This window comes from Saccostrea cucullata, unplaced genomic scaffold (genome assembly GCF_032062105.1).
Source record: "Saccostrea cucullata isolate Sc308-1 unplaced genomic scaffold, CSIRO_AGI_Scuc_v1 ctg14709, whole genome shotgun sequence".
In the NCBI taxonomy this organism is placed as follows: Eukaryota; Metazoa; Mollusca; class Bivalvia; order Ostreida; family Ostreidae; genus Saccostrea; species Saccostrea cuccullata.
The window spans coordinates 4,500-13,804 of record NW_026919508.1 but is presented as its reverse complement, the minus strand read 5'-3'; the positions used below and the strand labels follow the sequence as shown (position 1 = coordinate 13,804).

At 36.0% G+C, this 9,305-nt stretch overlaps 1 long non-coding RNA gene across 2 annotated transcripts; it reads right to left on the bottom strand.

Annotated features, from left to right (window-relative positions):
* Positions 1-956: 956 nt before the first annotated feature.
* LOC134232833 (uncharacterized) lies at positions 957-7,906 on the bottom strand. 2 transcript variants are annotated; one of them, XR_009984864.1, is made up of 3 exons: positions 7,826-7,906; positions 3,338-3,465; positions 957-1,035 (listed from the first exon to the last, which is right to left on the bottom strand). It is a non-coding gene; the product is annotated as an uncharacterized LOC134232833 (long non-coding RNA). The 2 variants fall into 2 exon arrangements; XR_009984863.1 differs by lacking the exon at positions 7,826-7,906 and adding an exon at positions 5,293-5,421.
* Positions 7,907-9,305: the final 1,399 nt, after the last annotated feature.

Below are 9,305 nucleotides of genomic sequence, written 5' to 3'. Positions count from 1 at the left end.
ACATCAAAATGTATTATAAGTATTTACTAGAATTTTTTTGAAAGTAGGATACATAAAACTGTACTCATTGATTAAGGCTTATGGATACTCAACATTGGATCTTTGTGAATCTGTATGGACACCTGTTTTCAAAGGAAGTAGATGGTTCATCATCTAAATCAACAACAAAGTGGAAAATTACTTCAAAAGCAAACAAGAGGATACATGTATTTATCTGATATGAGCACTTTTGCTAGGGAAAAAGCAGATATCAGTTCAGTATTATAAAGTTTATTTATAGAAGTGGTCATAGAGGGACAATGTTAAAGAAGGGGGGGGCACTATCAGAGCGTTATTTATAGAATAAATTATTTATGTGGTAGTGGTCTCAGGGGGAGAGGGGGTTATTTATAGTTTAAGTGGTCTTAGGGGGAGAGGGGGTTATTTATAGAAGTGGTCTCAGGGGGAGAGGGGGTTATTTATAGAAGTGGTCTCAGGGGGAGAGGGGGTTATTTATAGAAGTGGTCTCAGGGGGAGAGGGGGTTATTTATAGAAGTGGTCTCAGGGGGAGAGGGGGGTGGTGGAGGGGTTATGATTTGAACAAACTTGAATTTTCACTCTCCCTGTGGATACTTCCAAATTCCTTTGGTCGCCCGCTTGGCACAGTGGTTAGAGCGTCTGCCCTAGAGAGCGTCTGCTCTAGAGTCGCAAAGTAAGAATTTGATCCTTAAGTCTCAGGTTCAAATCCCACAAGGAGACCAGTCCTTTGGTTGAGACTGTTTAAGGTCTCACACAAGGAAATAATTTCACAATATGTTACTATATATAGCTTTGATTTAATTAATTAATTAACTAGACTCTCAGCAGATAATTCATAAAATAGAAAATAATGATTAATGCTTTGATAAAAATTAGAGATCAGAGAAAATACCCCTTATGCGGCTTTTAAGAAAAAAATTGAGATTAAACATACCTACCGGGTACCCTGAAATACACGTGGGTTTCAGATGTTGAGGAACAGCCTACACACCATCCAGGAAGTTGCATCACGTGCACCTAAAAAAGAGTTCCCTTTAATTCATTGGCACAATTCTGCTAAAGATATGATATTCCTAAGACATGAGTCCAAAATTAAAACTGTAGACCTAAAAAAAAAAGTTGCCGAAAAAGTGAAAAAATAAAAAATAAATTGTCCCCATGTATATGGAACTTCATTTGACTAAGTTTGTTTTGATTGGCTATTTCCTTGCATAAAACCTTAAACAGAGGTTCCATGTCACAGTAGGTGCTTGCACAAAAAAGACCCTTCCCTGCCCAATGGCCCTGAGTGTAGAACAAGGGACAACAAGAGGCCCATGGGCCACATCGCTCACCTGAGCACTAAGGGTAGGAAAAAGTAGAAAATGGCTTTTTATTGTAAATTTAAATCAAAAAGTAGTCCCATAACCAATCATGGATTTGCTATTTTTTTTTAAATGATTTTTAAAGAATTTTCCTATATATATCGTTAAAAATTTTGGTCGGCCATTTTTGCCCCACCCTACCCATGGTGGTCATGATTTGAACAAATTTGAATCTAAATTAATTGAGCATGCTTCCATATAAATATGATGAATTTTGGCTTTGCCTTTCTTGAGAAGAAGATTTTAAAGAATTTTTCTATATATTTCTATGTAAACCTTTGGTCGGCCATTTTGGCCCTGTCCTACCCCCGGGGGCCATGACTTGAACAAACTTGAATCTACACTACCTGAGCATGCTTCAATATAAATATGATGAATTATGGCTTTGTCATTCTTGAGAAGAAGATTTTTAAAGAATTTTCCTATATATATTATATATATTTCTATGTAAACCTTTGGTCGGCCATTTTGGCCCCACCTTACCCCCAGGGGTCATGATTTGAACAAACTTGAATATACACTACCTGAGCATGCTTCTATATAAATATGATGAATAATGGCTTTGTCATTCTTGAGAAGAAGATTTTTAAAGAATTTTCCTATATATTTCTATGTAAAACTTTGGTCGGCCATTTTGGCCCCGCCCTACCCCCGGGGGCCATGATTTGAACAAAATTGAATCTACACTACCTGAGCATGCTTCCATATAAATATGATGAATTATGGTTTTGTCATTCTTGAGAAGAAGATTTTTAAAGAATTTTCCTATATATTTCTATGTAAAACTTTGGTCGGCCATTCTGGCCCCACCCTATCCCCAGGGGTCATGATTTGAACAAACTTGAATCTACACTACCTGAGCATGCTTCCATATAAATATGATGAATAATGGCTTTGTCATTCTTGAGAAGAAGATTTTTAAAGAATTTTCCTATACATCTCTATGTAAAACCTTGGTCAGCCATTTTGGCCCCGCCCTACCCCCCGGGGTCATGATTTGAACAAACTTGAATCTACACTACCTGAGCATGCTTCCATATAAATATGATGAATTATGGTTTTGTCATTCTTGAGAAGAAGATTTTTAAAGAATTTTCCTATATATTTCTATGTAAAACTTTGGTCGGCCATTTTGGCCCCGCCTTACCCCCGGGGGCCATGATTTGAAAAAATTTGAATCTTCACTACCTGAGCATGCTTCCATATAAATATGATGAATTATGGCTTTGTCATTCTTGAGAAGAAGATTTTTAAAGAATTTTCCTATACATTTCTATGCAAAATTTTGGTCGGCCATTTTGGCCCCGTCCTACCCCCCGGGGGCCATGATTTGAACAAACTTGAATCTACACTACCTGAGCATGCTTCCATATAAATATGATGAATTATGGCTTTGTCATTCTTGAGAAGAAGATTTTTAAAGAATTTTCCTATATATTTCTATGTAAAACTTTGGTCGGCCATTTTGGCCCCACCTTACCCCCGGGGGTCATGATTTGAACAAACTTGAATCTACACTACCTGAGGATGTTTCCCCATAAGTTTCATATTTCCTGACACAGTGGTTCTTGAGAAGAAGATTTTTGAAATATGCCACCAAATTTTCATTAATTCCCAATTATCTCCCCTTGAATGAGGGCGTGGCCCTTCATTTGAACAAACTTGAATCCCCTTCACCCAAGGATACTTTGTGGCAAGTTTGGTTGAAATTGGCCCAGTGGTTCTTGAGAAGAAGTCAAAAATGTGAAAAGTTTACAGACAGACAGACGGACAGACGGACAGACAGACGGACAGACAGACGGACGCCGGACAAAATGTGATCAGAAAAGCTCACTTGAGCTTTCAGCTCAGGTGAGCTAAAAATGGCAGTTCTCCACCGACAAATGGTGGCCTCTCCAATTAGGAGTAAAAAATTCTCGAGGACGTTAAAAAATATACAATAAATAAATCCTTACCTGTCTGCGAAACATAACAAAGGTTACAGTGGTGATTGGTAGAAATACAGCGTAAAAACTCTCTGTTGATGTCCAGGCAGCATCCGGCAATGTTTATTATGGATATTCTTTAACAGGGGAGACTACTCCTAAAATCAGAGGAAAAGTTATCAAAATAAAAGTTACCTATGATTCTTACAACTAGGTTCCAAACCAGAAAATATTTTCTTTACATTATAACACGATAATAACAAACACTTAAACAAGAAGCCCATGTGCCACATCGCTCACCTGAGAACTGTGGCTAGGAAAAAGTAAAAATTGGCTTATTATTGAAAAGTTGAAATCCAAAAGTTGTCACATGACCAGTCATGACTTTGCTATTCTTGAGAAGATGATTTTTAAAGAATGTTCCTATATATTTCTATTAAAACCTTGTTGGCCATTGTTGCCCCATCCTACCCCTTTGGGTCATGATTTGAACAAAGTTGAATCTACACTACCTGAGGATGCTTCCATATTAATATGATCAATTCTGGCTTTGTTATTCTTGAGAGGAAGATTTTTAAAGAATTTCCCTATATATTTCTAAGTAAAAGTTTGTCGGCCATTGTGGCCCCACCCTACCTCTTGGGTCATGATTTGAACAAACTGGAATCTACACTATCTGAGAATGTGTCCATATAAATATGATCAATTCTGGCTTTGCTATTCTTGAGAAGAAGATTTTTAAAGAATTTTCCTATATATGTCTATGTAAAACTATGGTTGGCCATTGTGGCCCTGCCCTACCCCTGGGGGTCATGAATTTAACAAACTTGAATCTACACTACCTGAGGATATGTTTCCCCATAAGTTTCATCTTTCCTGGCACAGTGGTTCTTGAGAAGAAGATTTTTAAAATATAACATCAAATTTTCATTAATTCCCAATTATCTCCCCTTGAATGAGGGTGCGGCCCTTCATTTGAACAAATTTGTGGCTTCACATTATGAGTGGAAATCCTTCACCCAAGGATGCTTTGTGGCAAGTTTGGTTGAAATTGGCCCAGCAGTTCTTGAGAAGAAGTTGAAAATGTGAAAGGTTTACAGACAAATGGACAGACAGGTTAACAGATGGACGCCGGACAAATTGTGATCAGAAAAGCTCACTTGAGCCTATGGCTCAGGTAAGCTAAAAAGAATTGACATTTACAGCAAATTGTTTCTTATTCCCCATGGCTATAAATATATTGTAAACTAAACAGATACATCTTTAATGAACAATAAGGTAGCAAAATCCCTGGCACTTTCTATAAATCTGTTTCACCGTAAAAATGTAAATGAAGAGTTAGATTTGCATGCAGGGCTGACTGCTTCATTACAAAAAGATCTGTGTGGAATAGTATGAAAAGTCATTGGTAAGAAGTTTGAAAAGTCAATGACCCCCCACCCCACCACCACCACCACCACCAAAAGAGGATTTCAGTTAAAAATTTTTTTTGGATTGTCAACTTTACTGGGTTGGGAACCCCCCCCCCCTTTTTTTATTGGAGGGAAAAAAGATCCACACCTTGGGTGCATTGTTATTTCAACATTGGATAAACTGATACTTGAATATTTCATAGAAATTAAATGTTTTAAAAAAAACTGTGACCTTCTTTTGTAAAATTGAAAAATGAGGGTGAACTGCTACATAATTTTCTTATTCAGTTTTGAACTTTTCAACAATGTTCAATGAAAGAAAAAAATGAAAACTGTCCCTAAAAATGTATTTTACAAGGAAGTAGATGAACGGACACTTCAAAAGACGTTGGACACATTAAAAAATGAAAACTGTAAGAATACTTTTTTTTCTAAAATATTCTTTACAGACAAAGACCCTGTATAGGGGTCTACCTCACGGTATGACTCAAGGCGATAAGCGCTCCTGATCTCGGACCAGTAGAGCTAAAAACTCATTTTACTTGAGCTTTTTTAAAATAAAAACAGATTTACCTATAAATAGTATCATATGGCTGATAAAAACATCGTCTCACTAGCCCTGAACAACCTCTCATTTCCCGCCACGGACGTCATAAAAATGGCGTTCTAGTATTACGATCCCGATGCTATTTCACACCGGACATTGGCCCCACGATCAACAATTAAATATATAATTTGTATACAGAGTAAACAAAAAAGCATTCTCTCATGCAAGTCTTTCTTTTAGATTATCTTTGCTAAAGTCATGTATTGCATATTTTTTTTCTCCACATTTGCTTTTTTTTGGTTAATCCAAAAATTTTCCTTCATTGATCATATGTTTAAGATAATTTTAATCATAACATGCATAATGTTAGAATGAATTGAAAACATGTGCATGTATTAATATTGTATATGTACAGATATATGTTTAAACAGACAGTAGACAAAAATTTCTACATCGTGCGCGGATCTAAGAAAATTTTCAAATGTGAGATGATCATATCTACATCTACATCTACATTATACAGCGTTCCATCAAACATGATGATTATACGCTGGCCCTGCGCAAACGGAACTCTAAAATTAAATCAAAAAGTAGGATAGAAAAAAAATTACAAATAAAAATTAAAAACTAAATGCCATGAAAAATTTAAATTAAATAAGTGCTTTAGGAAACAATTTACATTGTGCATAAAAAAGTGTATATCTATATATATTTACAATGTACTCTAGCTGATTTGTTTACAGACAAAGACCATTTCTGAATATAAGAGTTATTGAACATAACTTGGGACCAGAGTTCTGAACTGGTCCAGAGAGGCCGCTGCCACCACTGAGTGTGGGAGAGTATTCCAAAGAATCACTGTGTGGGGAAAGAGGGGTCGCGGTCCACTTTACACTAACTTAACAAATTTACCTGGAATAGGAATTTCTTGGACAAGAGAAAAAAAATCTCAAAACAAATAAAACAAAATCAAAATTATTTTTTTTACGTAATTCCAGTTTTCCCTTAGTTTCTTTCATCAGGTTTGGCACAACCCCCCAAATGGTCATTTAACCCCCGTTTGGTGGTCAATCGCCCATATCGGCGTCTTTTTTACCTACCAAATGGTGGTCTTTTTTATTCAAATCCAATTCTTATTAAAATAAAGCAAAAGCGCATTTACTCAGGCATTGGAGAATTTTAATTAACACATTCCTCGCCCATTTAATACAATTTAGTCAATTTTCCATGTGGAATTTCTTTGCAACTTCGTAAAAACGAAACCCATAGTTGTTCGTGACGGCCGAACTATTTGCTCAAACATTACGAAAAATTATTTTGTTGTGTATAGTTCGGTAAAAAATATATTTAAACAAGAAATGTTAGTCTAGAGAAGTAACTTTATAAATGATCTTTCAATCTGCGCCTATATAAACCTCTATAAAATCCCGTTAAACACGAGCTCCTCGTATCTTATTCGTATGGTGGGCACTTATTGCTATAATATTAATTTTTTCCTACATTTGAATGCAACATTTATTCTTTATTCTCTTTTAGGATGAAGTTACGATTTCTGTGCGACCCTTTGTGGTTTAGTGTGTATATCTATGATGTATCTACTACATTTATTAAATATTTTTGAATAAAAAATTTACAAAGTGACATTTTGCAATTATTCTTGTTTTTATTCCAAGATTATAGTTTTGGAGAGATTATTTTATCATGAATTCACTGCATAGTGCATATCGTAATTTTGTAAAAGATAAAACCATTGCATACGAAATAAACGAAATGAAAGCGAATTCTTACCCTTTCCCCAATTTTACTTGTTGAAAATTAACATTAATGGGCCTCCGTAGTTAAATCAGTCTTTTGACCCAAGTTCGGAAAAGATCGTCATTTTTAATTGGTTAAGATAATTGATTGGTTGCCCGGATGGCAGATATATGAAGTGATAAACACGATTGATAGGTGCAACTACGCGCGAGATGGAGGGAATTTTTTTTTTTAGTTAAAACACAGAAACGTTACACTTGTTTACATAGGTGACGATTTTGTCAAATATTTGAACGACACTGCGCAAAAATACCCGCGTTGAAATTCTGATTTTTTTTGTTCAAAGTTTAGAAAATATATCTAAAAAAGTTTTATTCCCCCCCCGTTGAAATTATGCGCCATTTCACGTCATTCCAGAGAACTGAACAAAACGATTTTTCTCTCCCAATTGGTGGTTAATAAAGACGCCGATATGGGCGATTGACCACCAAACGGGGGTTAAATGACCATTTGGGGGTGTGTGCCCAACCTGTTCATTAGCAAAAAAATGTTTTCACTGAATTACAAAGTTTAATAAAGTTAATTATGTATAAATTGTACAATAGTTACCTGCCGTCTACCTGGATTTAAAATATAAAAATCGTAAAAAAGCCAGGAAAACGTGTTTTTACAATATCACATGGACTTGAAAAAAAAACGACTCACTCTCGAGCATTCCGAGTCGAACATTCCGTATACCGGTGTAGCTGAATCTACTTTTAATGGACTTGACGTATATCTTTATATATATTGTACAATACTCACTTGTCTTTATCTGAATTTCTGTTGACCAGTGAACAAGCGGCTCCTCACATGTACAACTTCACGTGGACATAACAAAATCCAGTATTGAATCGAACATTCCCTGTACCCTGTAGTTGAAGTTATTTTTACAGGACTGTGTGCAAAGGCGCTCGTGCGTGAAAAACATGAAGCGTGGCCAGTCGACTAAGAAGTCGGAAATTCACGAAAACTACCGAACCTGAAAAAATGTAAAGAAATCTATGTTATATTTTTTTTCTTCGAGAGAAGACTTAGACATAAACGAGTATATGGATAATTTTTAAAAAGAAATCAAATATTTAAAATTCTTTAGTGCCGGTGTAACGTTGAATTTTGACGGGGGTTGAAAACGTTGAATACTGATACCTAATTAAGATGTTGAATTTAGACCCTAGTCCGTTAAAAACTGACCCAGGTCGTGGAATTTTGATCATGAATCCGGTTCTAAATTCAACAGCATAAAACACATACCTATTTATTACTTGGTTTTTACAACTGTGATTTATTCCACGGATGTCGGGAAGGGGGGGGGGGGGGGGGGGTTAGGAAGCTTAGCCCCCCCCCCCCACACACACACATAAACACTATTTTTGCCGAGATAGACGTAATTAATGAAGGCATTGAACAAAGTGAAACAAGTTTAGCCCCCCCCCCCCCTCCCTTCAACAGGCACGTTACAGTGTACTCAAAGAAAGAAGAGTAAGTGGAAGAGCTTCATAAAAAAAGAAATCGGATCCTAACATCCCTACCTCACACCCACTCCCCCCCCTCCCAATGAAACAGAATTTTCCTGGTTTGGACTAATGTCTTCTAGTTTTGACAATGTACGAGGGATGTTAGAAAAGTTCGCGAACAAGTTCTATTGTGAGCGTGCTATTTCCACGAAACCGGTCAAACTTTCCAGATAAAATCTTCACCTTTTTCCAATAAAGAAACAAGAATTTGGTGATCTCCGGTGATTATTGAGAAATATACAGCTTTTTTATTTTGATAAAACTTGCTTCTCGGAGCATGCTACATTTTGACACGTTTACAGCACAAAGACTGTTTTATTAAAATTGAAAATTGCACAATTGTGGCGCAAAAAAAAATTATGATATTTTACCTGCTGCTAAGGTATTCATGCAACGTCAATGGGAGAAATTTCGAACTAAATTGGAGGGTATACGACTGTTTTATATATCCGTTTATAAATGATAAACGCATAAAAACACAGCCAACAAGATGTGTTTGTAAAACACTGATGCCCCCGTATGGCAACATAGCAAAGATTAAGCTTTTATTAAATGCAAATTTAATTAATTGGTACCAAAAGAAGGGTATTCTCACTGGAAAACAATTGTGAAATTTGAAAGTAAGCTAATGTTAAAGGTTTTTAATAAGTACAAAAATCTCCAAGGTCAAGGTCAAAAGGTAAATGTAATTACATGTACAATGTAGTATCAAATGAAAGGTCTTGCCA